The sequence below is a fragment of the Ailuropoda melanoleuca genome, chromosome 2, assembly GCF_002007445.2.
Source record: "Ailuropoda melanoleuca isolate Jingjing chromosome 2, ASM200744v2, whole genome shotgun sequence".
Taxonomy (NCBI): domain Eukaryota; kingdom Metazoa; phylum Chordata; class Mammalia; order Carnivora; family Ursidae; genus Ailuropoda; species Ailuropoda melanoleuca.
This window is the reverse complement of record NC_048219.1, coordinates 88,955,674-88,967,803: the sequence shown is the minus strand read 5'-3', so window position 1 is coordinate 88,967,803 and position 12,130 is coordinate 88,955,674. Positions and strand designations below refer to the sequence as shown.

Genomic DNA, 12,130 nt, shown 5'->3' with positions numbered 1-12,130 from the left:
AGAGACAAAAGACACTATCTAATAATAAAGGGGATAATCCAACAAGAAGATATAACAATTATGAATTTTTATGCACCCAACATGGGACCACCCAAATACATAAAACAGTTAATAACAAATATAAAGGAACTAATCAACAGTAAAACAGTAACAGTAGGAGACTTTAACACTCTACTTACATCAGTGGACAGGTCATCTGCACAGAAAATCAACAAGGAAAGAGTGGTTTTGAATGACATGTCAGACTAGATGGATATAACAATTATATACAGAACATTCTATCCTAAAACAGCAGAATACACATTCTTTTCAAGTGCACATGGAACATTCTCTAGAATAGATCACTTATTAGGCCACAAAACAAGTCTCAACAAATTCAAAAAGATTGAAGTCATACCATACATCTTTTCTGAACACAACATTATGAAACTAGAAATCAACCACAAGAAAAAATCTGGAAAGAGCATAAATGCATGGAGGTTAAATAACATGCAAACTAAACAATGAATAAGTCAACCAAGAAATCAAAGAAGATATAAAAAATGACATGGAGGGGCACCTGGGTGGCTCAGTCAGTTAAGCATCCGAGTCTTGATTTTGGAGCCTGCTTAAGATTCTCTCTCCCTCTCTCTCTGCCCCTCTTCACTCACGCACTCGCTCTCTCTCTCTCTCTCTCAAAAAAAAAAAAAAAAAAAAATGGAAACAAATAAAAATAAAAACATGATGGGGCGCATGGGTGGCTCAGTCAGTTAAGCGTCTGCCTTCAGCTCAGGTCATGATCTCAGAGTCCTGGGATGGAGCCCCTCCTTGGGCTCCCTGCTCAGTGGGGAGTCTGCTTCTCTCTCTCTCTCTCTCTCTCTCTCTCTCTCTCTCAGCTTCTGTCCCTCCCCACTACTCATTCTCTCTCTCTCTCTCAAATAAATAAATAAATAAAAATCTTTATTAAAAAACAAAAGAAAATGAAAACATGACAGTCCCAAATCTTTGGGATATAGCAAAAGCAGTTGTAATAGTAATACCAGCCAACCTCAGAAAGCAAGAAAGATCTCTACTAAACAGCATAACCTTACACCTAAAGGAGCCAGAAAAAGAAGCAAAACCCCAAACCAGCAGAGGGAAGGAAATAATAAGCATTGGAGCAGAGATAAATGTTACAGAAAGTAAAAAAATAATAATAATAAAGAACAGTTCAATGAAACCAGGAGCTAGTTCTGTGAAAAGATCAACAAGATTGATAAACCTCTAGCCAGAGTCATCAAAAAGAAAAGAGAAAGGACCTAAGTAAACAAAATCACTAATGAAGAGCAGAAATAACAACCAATACCAGAGAAATACAAATAATTTTAAGAGAAATTATGAAAAATTATATGCCAACAAATTGGACAACCTAGAAGAAATGGATAAATTCCTAGAAACATAACCTACGAAAACTAAAGCAGGAAGAAATGGAAAATGTGAACAGACTGATTACCAGCAAGGAGATTCAAACAGTAATCAAAAAACTCCCAACAGGGGTATCTGGGTAACTCAGTCAGTTAAGTGTCTGACTTTTGATTTCAGCTCAGGTCATGATCTCAGGATTGTGAAATCAAAACCCACATCAGGCTCCGTGCTGGGAGCCTGCTTCTTCCTCTCCCACCCCCCTGCCTGTGTTCCCTCTCTCGCTGGCTGTCTCTGTCAAATAAATAAAATAAAATTTTTTAAAAAAAAACAAAAACCTCCCAACAAACAAAAGTCCAGAACTAGATGGCTTCACAGGTGAATTCTACCAAACATTTAAAGAAGAGTTAGTATCTTTTTTTCTCAAACTATTCCAAGAAATAGAAGAAGAAGGAAAACTTCCAAATTTATTCTAGAGGCCAGCATTATCCTGATACCAAAACTAGATAAAGACACCACTACAGGCCAATATCTCTGATGAACATAGATGCAAAAATCCTCAAGAAGATACTAGCAAATCAAATCCAACGATAAATTTTTAAAAATCACTCACCATAATCAAGTGGGATTTATTCCCTGGATGCAAGGGTGGTTCAGTATTTGCAAATCAGTCAATGTGATACATCACATCAACAGGAGAAAGGATAAAAACCATATGATCATTTCAACAGATGCAGAAAAAGCATTTGACAAAGTACATCTGTTCATGATAAACCCTCAACAAAGTAAGTCTAGATGGAACATAACTCAACATAATAAAGGCCTTATATGAAAAAAAAAAAAACAACCCACAGTGAACATCATACTCAATGTGGGAAAACTGAATGCTTTTCGCCTAAGGTCAGGAACAAGTCAAGGATATCCACTCTCACCACTGTTATTTAACATAATACTGGAAGTCCTGGCCACAGCAATCAAACAATGCAAAGAAATAAAAGGCAACCAAATTGATAAGGAAGAAGTAAAACTTCACTATTTGCAGATGACATGATACTCTATATAGAAAACTCTAAAGACTCCACCAAAAAATTACTGGTAAATGAATTCAGTAAAGTCACAGAATACAATATCAAGGTACAGAAATCTGCTGCATTTCTATACACTAATAATGAAGCAGAAGAAAGAGAAATTAAGAAAACAATTCCATTTACAACTGCACCAAAAATACTAAAATACCTAGGAATAAACTTAACCAAAGAGGTGAAAGACCAGTACTCTGAAAACTATAAAATACTGAGGAAAGAAATTGAAAACAACACAAAGAAATGGAAACACAGGGCACCTGTGTGGCTCAGCTGATTAAGCCGACTCTTGATTTTGGCTCAGGTCATGATCTCAGGATCATGAGATCAGCCCCACATTGGGCTCCGTGCTCAGCTCCATGTTCTCTGTCTCTCTCTAAGATAAATAAAACAAATAAATACACACATAAATACATATATAAATAAATAAAATCTCAAAAAGAAAACCAAAGGTGTGCAATATAGTGATTCAACAATTCTGTACATTACTCAGTGCTCATCCTGGTCAGTGTACTGTGCTCTCTTTCAGGAATTTTGTATTTTCAAGTCTCACATTTAAGTCCTTGATCCATTTTGAGTTTATTTTTGTGTATGGTGTAAGAAATGGTCCAGTTTCATTTTTTTACATGTAGCTGTCCAGTTTTTGCAATATCACTTATTGAAGAGACTGTCTTTTTTCCATTGGATATTCTTTCCTCCTTTGTCGAAGATTAATAGACCATATAGTTGTCGGTTTATTTCTGGGTTTTTCATTCTGTTCCATTGATCTATGTGTCTATTTTTGTGCCAGTACCACACTGTTGTGATTACTGCAGCTTTGTAATATAACTTAAGTTTGAATTGCAATGTTTCCAGATTTATTTTTCTTTTTTAAGATTTCTTTGGCTATTCTGGTTCTTTCTTGGCTCCACACAAATTTTAGGTTTGTTCTAGTTCTGTGAAAAATGCTGTTGGTATTTTGCATTAAATCTGTAGATTGCTTTAGGTAGCATAGACATTTTAACAATATTTGTTCTTCCAATCCACAAGCATGGAAGCTTGGAATTTCTTCCCATTTCTTTTTTTTTTTTTAAGATTTTTATTTATTTATTTTTTAAGTGCATTTTTTATTCTGCAGTTAATGTGCAAAATATCCCCACTTCCCTCAAGAAACACTATCATATCTAAAACACACTTTGATGAACACTGAATATTATAACATTTTATGACACTATATCAATTGTTTGACCAGAAGTGAACACAAACGCACACTCTTCAATTTTTCGTATGCTAACAATAGATCACATTGATAATATGAAGAAAAATATTTGGATTTATTTTTAAATTAAAATTCTTCTGGTTGTTCATCACGGAGGGGCTGTAGAGGTGAAAAGGTAATTAAGTTACCAGCAAAGGAAATGTGTCTGGCATGATCTTGATGTCTCCTCTCCACCTGCAGTTTAGGCCTGGCGAATCAAGAACATGGCACTCAGTAGTGAGACTTTGAATATCAAATACTGACTGAGAAATTTCAGTTTTCTCTTCATTTTGACATAAGATGTCATTTTGTGATGGTATTTTTTTTTTCAGGGCTGCTCATCAAAGCATCCTGGGCTGTAAATGAAGAATGTAGTTCCATGCCTTCTACAACATCTGGAATTCCTTCCTTTTTATTAGTATTATTATCATGTGCCACTTCACTAGCAAGTAGAGGCAAATTCACTCTTTCACTGGGTAAACAATCCATCTCAAAGTTCATCTGTTTGCATCATGATGTACATCAATTAAATCTTGCAATCCAGGACACTGAGCGTCTTCTATGCTGTTCCTGTTTTTAGGACTAGTTGAAAGCAAAGTCTCTTTATCAACCTGCTCACTTTTGGTGCCCTGCGGATCAGGATTCTGCGGTGACACTGTTTGCCGTAGATGGTCCGTCTCAGGCCTGCTCTCAGACCCAGCTTTGCTGACAGACTTAGGTGTCCTCAGTCTTTGAGAAAGACATTCAGAAGAGATAGAAAGTCCTGAGAAGGATTGAACAGGACTGTCGATTCTGAAGAATCCAGCTTCAAACACTACTTTATCAACTTCCTTTGGCATTACAGAGGCCGCTGCCTGCGCGGTTTCTCCCTGCTTCATCCTCTCTCTCATGGCACTTTTTATGGCAGCCAGGCAATTCCTAGCTGCAATTCTTTCACCATCATCCTCTTTGGGTTTACTTGCTACCCCCGAGACAACTTTCTCCTGAAAGACTTTTTAGTTTATATTACTGTTGTTCTGCCGTCCAGATTCCTCAAGTTCGGTCAAATGGTTGAATTTTTGGTTTACATCTTCTATCTGAAAACTGACCATATCCCCAGACCCATCCGGATCTGCACAGGTAGTCTCCTTTTCGCCTCGCTTATATTCACAATTGTCCACCAGCCCTTCAAACTGCTTGAAACGTCCTTGCATGCAGAGTCTCGTTTGCCCAACTGCAGCGCGAACAAGACCTTTAGCATCATCTGGAATGTCCAGTTCAAGCTTCCTGTCCCACTCAAGACAGTGCGAGGTTAATTTCTCAATTCCTAACTGAAGAATATTTCTGAAATATGGCACGTCATGGTTGGGCTGAGATACCCGATCTTCATTTATTTCAAGTGATGGGACTTTTATTATAAAGCCATTTGAATTTTTAGTAGTCTCATCTTTATTTAAGACATGTGCTTTATTCCAAACTGTTAGAGAACCCAAAGGATGTTGCAGTTTATCTGAATCCTGATGTACTGTCTTTGCAGGGTAAGTTATACATTTTTGAGCCAAAATTTCTTTTGTCACTTCTTGAGACTTACCAACTTCTGTTTTTAAAAGGATCCAGGTATAACTGGGTGTCAAGAAAGAATTGGCACTTCTGGGAGTCATAGGTGTTACTTGATAGGTCTTCAGACCATCCAGTGGCTGAAACATAAAATCCTGAGGTGCAAAGGAATTCTTCCCTTTCATTTTTGCAGTTCTCCATTTTTGGTAAGACTCCATCTGGATCCATTCCATTTCTTGCACTGGTTTGTGAATCCAAAGTATTTTCTTCACTATCAACTTTAAAAGACACGACCTTATCAGGTTTTGTTTCTATCTTTTTGGCAGGGCTTCCTTGACTTGGTGCCTTTCTTTCTATTTCATGATCATTAGTAGTTCTTCCCTGTTGTACATGAGACTGTTCTGGAAATCTGCTTTGCTGCTTGAGTGGCGGCTGATCGAGTCATTCTCACCGATGTGGTCATTACAGGCTGTACAACTTTTTTCTCTTTGCCCAACACTTTTCTTTCAGAAGTTTGTCTTTGACCAGGTTGGATTGTTCAAACATCACTCCCCTTATTCATCTCAGTCTGCTCCATTTGCTCTTTGGCCTTTGACCTTGTAATCCATACAGAAAATGGAACAGCCTCTTTTGGCTCAGCTTTCATTGTAGTCTGGTTTGATAACAGAAAACAAGGCATATCAGGTCTATAAAGACCCACTTGATTTATTTTTTTTAAAGATTTTATTTATCTATTTGACATAGAGAGAGACAGCCAACAAGAGAGGGAGCACAGGCAGGGGGAGTGGGAGAGGAAGAAGCAGGCTCCCAGTGGAGGAGCCTGATGTGGGGCTCGATCCCAGAACTCTGGGATCACACCCTGAGTCGAAGGCAGACACTTAACGACTGAGCCACCCAGGCGCCCCATAAAGACCCACTTTAAATACTCCTCGTTTAGCTTTCTCTCTCTGCTCTTTCAATTTCTGAAGCCGCTTTTCTTCTTTGCATTTTTGGAGCATTTGCTTTCGTTGATCACCTAGAAAAGTTTTCATTGACCTTGTCTTGACACTGGCCTTTTCTGCAACAAGCTTCTGACATGTCTCATCTCATTCAAGAAGAATCCTATTCCAAGGTTGGAATGTTGACATCTTTCAAACCAAAGTGTCTATTTCGTTCATATTCCTTATGTCTGTTTTCTTTTTGAGACAGTGATTTCCTGTGAGCAATCCTTGCTCTAATCATGTCAATATTTAAATCCTTTCTGTGTCGACTGGCAAAATGTGAAGACATCCTGAGGCAGCTTCTGGGGTAAAACCTCAACAGAACTAAAAGTAAAGGAACCCTCTGGGTCTGAAGAACCACTGCCACCTCCGAAGCAGGAACCCCTCTATTTATTTATTTTAGAGAGAGATAGAGAGGGCGAGCAGGGGGAAGGGGAGAGGAGAGGGAGAGAGAGACTCTCGAGCAGACTCCCCACTGAGCACGGAGCCCAGTGTGGGACTCGATCCCACAACCCTGAGATCAGGACCTGAGTGGAAATCAAGAGTCAGATACTCAACTGACTTAGCCACCCAGGGACCCCTAAAGATTTTATTCTTAAGTAAGCTCTACACCAATGTGGGGCCCAAACTCATAACCCCAAAAACACGAGCTGCATGGTCTACCAACAGAGCCAGTCAGGTGCCCCCGTACTCCTAAAACTAATATAACGCTGTACATTAACAACACGGGAATTAAAATTTTTTAAAAATAAAAATAAATGCATCCTCCCTAAAGAAGTCTTATGACGACAAATCTGAGAGAAATTCAGCAAGAAACATTAGATGCCAGTATCTTATTGTCACCCAGGTAATATATAAATGCAAGATTCAGAATTTAACTTAAAATTCAGAAGTGGGGGCGCCTGGGTGGCACAGCGGTTGGGCGTCTGCCTTCGGCTCAGGGCGTGATCCCGGCATTATGGGATCGAGTCCCACATCGGGCTCCTCCGCTATGAGCCTGCTTCTTCCTCTCCCACTCCCCCTGCTTGTGTTCCCTCTCTCGCTGGCTGTCTCTATCTCTGTCAAATAAATAAATAAAATCTTAAAATAAATAAACAAATAAATAAATAAATAAATAAATAAATAAAATTCAGAAGTGAAATAATTTATCAGAGGGATACATACTAACACCATTATTTAAACTGAAAAATGACACTTTCTAATGGAAAGTCCGATTTAACGGGCTGATTTTCCAACGAGGATTGATGTTGCCAGTTAGTTCATATGGCAAACATTTTCCAGAACGTGAATGAGCTAAATCTGCAGCCCTTAAGATTTTGATGAAAATATATCTGAAAGGGGTGCCTGGGTGGCTCAGTTAACTGCCTGACTTTTGATTTCTGCTCAGGTCACGATCTCAGGGTGGTGAGATCAAGCCCCGCATCTGGCTCATGGTCAGTAGGGAGTCTGCTTCTCTCCGTCTCCCTCTGCACTTCCCCCTGCTCTCATGCACTCTCTCTCAAATAAAGTCATTTTTTTTAAAAAGAGAAAATATATCTGAAGTATATATTCATTATACAATGCACAAAATATTATAAACCTTACAACTATTTAAATTTATGGGGAAAAATTTAAATATCAGGGGCGCCTGGGTGGCTCAGCTGGTTGAGCATCGAACTCTTGATTACGGCTCAGTTCACCATCTCAGGGTCACGGGGTCATGCCCTGCAGCAGGCTCTGCACTCAGTGTGGGGTCTGCTTGACATTCTCTCTCTCTCTCCCTCTGCCCCTCACCCTGCCCTCTCTTTCTCTCTGTCTCAAAATAAATACAGGGGCGCCTGGGTGGCTCAGCCGTTAAGCATCTGCCTTCAGCTCAGGTCATGATCCCGGGGTCCTGGGATCGAGGCCTGCGTCAGGCTCCATGCTCAACAGAAAGCCTGCTTCTCCCTCTCCCTCTGCCTGCCACTCCCCCTGTTTGTGCATGCTTTCTCTCTCTCTCTGTCAAATAAATAAATAAAATCTTTAAAAAATAAATAAACAGGGGCACCTGGGTGGCTCCGTTAGTTGGGCATCTGCCTTCGGCTGGGGTCGTGATCCCGAGTAGGTAATGTTTTAATCTCAATTTCACAATTAGGAAATTGAGGCACAGAGTAGTTGAATAAATAACTTGCCCAAGGCCACATGTATTGTGTCAAAGACATGGGGCTGGATGTCACAACCCCAAAATCACGACCCAAGCCAAAACCAAGAGCCGGGCCCTCAATGTACTGAGCCACCCAGGCACCCCCACACCCACACTTTCAATCATGGCACACACGATCTTCCGTACAATATATGCAGATACATATTCATACAACATACACATGCCTATACTGCATTTCAGTCTCCGCATATGCACGTGTGTTTATTCATACAACATACACATGCCTATACTGCATTTCAGTCTCCGCATACGCACATGTGTGTCTATTCATACAACATACACATGCCTATACTGCATTTCAGTCTCCGCATACGCACATGTTTTTTATTTTATCTGTTCTATTTCTTTATTTGAAACCACATACACTTACACAGATTTTATCAACAACCGAATCCTAATTTGATCTGAATTATTTATACATAATTTCCCTTTTGAGCATGAGTCTCAGTTACATTTCTAAACTTTATTTTAGCAAACAGAAGGACACCTGGCACTGGTCTCTTCCACACATTTAGTCTTGAAATGCTGTTGCCCTTCCTCTACAAGTCATGTGTTCAGCACTCCATGTGATCTGTGAAGAACAGGCTCACGTGTAGAGATCATCAGAAACACATGGTCAGGGGACAAAGAAAAAAATTAGTGTGACTCATCCACACAGTAAATTTTATTTTACTTATGTTTTTAAAAAGATTTATTTATTTGAGGGAGAGAGACAGAGAGAGAGCACATGTGGGGGGTAGGAGCAAGGGAGAGGGAGAAACTCAAGCAGACTCTGCACTGAGAGCAGAGCACAAAGTGGGCCCCAAACCCATGACCCCAAGATCACTACTCAAGCCGAATCCAAGAGTTGGAGGCTCAACCAACTGTACCACTAGGCACCCTGATCTGAAACAAACTAAAAAAAAAAAAAAAGAAAGAAAACCTGATCATCTCAATATGTAGAAAAAGCATTTGAGTAAATCCCATAAACACCCATTAACAGAAACTCTTCGTAAACCAGGAATAGGAGGGACTTCACCTATCAAAGAGCATCTACAAAAACCCTCCAGTTAAGATGATGCTTCATGGTGAAAGACTGAAGACTTTCCCTCTAAGATCAGCAATAAGACAAGGATGTCTGCTTTCATCGCTACTGTTTAACATTGTATTGGAGATTCTAGCCAGTGCAATAGGGAAAAAAAAGAAAAGAAAGAAAGAAAACCTGTACGGATAGTAAAGAAAGAAGTAAAAGTATTCACAGATAACATCATCATCTATGTAGAAAATGTAAGGAATCCATTAAAGAAATTACTAGAACTAATCAATGAGTTTAGCAAGTTTATAGATATAAAATCAATATATAAAAAGTAATTGTATTTCTTTTTTTTTAAGATTTATTTACTTGAGAGAGAGAGCGAGAGAGAGAGAGAGAGAGAGTGTGTGTGTGTGTGTGTGTGTGTGTGTGTGTGTGACTGTGAGTGGGGGAAGGGGCAGAGGGAGAGGAAGACAAAGGAGGAGACTCCCGGCTCAGTGCAGAACCCTACAGAGGGCCGGATCCCAACACCCTGAGATCATGACCTAAGACCAAGTCAGACGCTCAACCGACTGAGCCACCCAGGCACCCCTAAAAATATATTGTATTTCCATATATTAGCAATGAACAACAAGGATTGACATAAAAAATACTATTTATAATAACATCATACATATGAAATACTTAAAGATAAATACGGGCATACCTCAGGATATTGTAGGTTGGGTTCCAAAAAACCAAAATAAAGCCAGTATCACAATAAAGCAAGTCAAATACTTTTTTTGGTATCCCAGTGCATATAAAAGTTAGGTTTACACTACATTGTAGGCTATTAAATGTGCAATAACATTGTCTAAAAAAGCAATGTATATAACTTAAAAATACTGCATTGCTAAAGAACGCTAAGCACCATCTGAGCATCAGTGAGCCATAATCTCTGATTGCAGATCACCATAACAAATATAATCATAATGAAAAAGTTTGAAACATTGAAGAAATACCAAAATATGACACAGAGACATTAAGTGAGCAAATACTGTCGGAAAAATGGCACCAATAGACTTGCTCCATGTAGGGTTGCCACAAATTTTCAATTTGTAGAAACACAGTATCTGCAAAGCACAATAAAAACAAGGTATGTCTGTATGGCAAAAATGTACAAGACCTATATTACGAAACACTATTGAGAGACATTACACAGGATTTAAATACATGGGAAGATATAACTTGTTCAGAAGAAGACTTGTCGATGAAATACAACCTTCGTGATGAGACTCCATTTGCTGAGATGTCAACTCAAAATCCCAGGTTTTTTTTAATTTATTTTTTTTTATTTTTTATTTTTTTAAAGAAACAGACTCTTTTTTTTTTTTAATTTGACAGAGATAGAGACAGCCAGCGAGAGAGGGAACACAAGCAGGGGGAGTGGGAGAAGAAGCAGGCTCATAGCAGAAGAGCCTGATGTGGGGCTCAATCCCAGAACGCTGGGATCACGCCCTGAGCCGAAGGCAGACGCTTAACTGCTGTGCCACCCAGGCGCCCCCCAGCAGGTTTTTTTTAGGTATGACAAGCTGATTCTAAAGTTCCTATGGAAAGTCAAAATATCGAGAATAGCCAAAACAACTTTGAAAAAGAACAAAGTTGGAAATAACTTAAAGCCACAGGAATAAAGACAGTATGGGATTAGCATAAAATAACTGGCGTAACACACAGAATAGAGAGTCCAGCAATAGACCCAAACATATATGGATAACCAGTTTTTGATCCAGGTGCAAAGACAACTGAATAGAGAGAAGAGAGCCTTTCAACGAAGGGTGCTGGAATAATTAGAAATTAGTTTCATAGATACTAATTGCTCACAAAAAAAGTAGAAAGGTGCTGTGACACCGCCCCCGGAGCCACGGCGTGATTCAGGAAAAGGACGAGGCACAGACATGTTAGCTGCGAAAGAAAGTGTGGGTACAGGGGACGACCGCAAAGAGTGTGATCGCCCCAAACAGCTGCAACCTCGCATATTTATTGGCGGTAAACAATCAAAGACGATTAAGGGGAGTCTCATGATCCCAGTGAATAGTAGTACATCACGGGGAAGGTCACGGGATTAGATGATGTAACATTCAGCAAGTGAGGCCTATTCTTAAACATGTTTCTGTGGACCCCCCCGGGCTATTGTCAAGAGCAATCAGGTTTTGGTTGGGGCAGTGTTTGGCCCTTAGCTGACCAGGCGTTCCTGGCCACTTGTTATCTGAGGGGATTTCGGGAAGGGCAGTGTTCCACCCTGAGTAAGCTGGGCGTTCCTAACTGCTCCTGCTCTGACCTTTATGCTAAAGCCCGCAGGGTCACAAACATGTTTTCCTATTATATCCTTAGCATAAGCTCTCAGCCAGGGGCTGCTGCAGAAGGGGGCTCTCTGAACTTAGCACCAAGCCCAAAACCAGGTTTATTTATCTCTGATAAACCTTTCCTGATAATGGTCCCTCCAATTCCACCTTTACTATGTGAGTGGTGACAGAGGTGTGTAGTTGGGAAAATATCATTAATGAATGATGTGCCAGGTGTAAGCAATTTTAGTAACATATTATGCTAGTAACCCCTTAGGGTTTTAAGACTTCAATTCAGGGTGGACTAGGACTATGGTATATTGGTAAATGTTTACTAAAAAGGGGAGAGAAAGCCCTCATTTGCAGTATCTGAATGAATACTGCCATGCAGATTTCAAGC

At 39.7% G+C, this 12,130-nt stretch overlaps 1 pseudogene; it reads right to left on the bottom strand.

Moving 5' to 3' along the window:
* Window positions 1-3,786: 3,786 nt before the first annotated feature.
* Window positions 3,787-6,504, bottom strand: LOC100471684 (annotated as a pseudogene).
* Window positions 6,505-12,130: the final 5,626 nt, after the last annotated feature.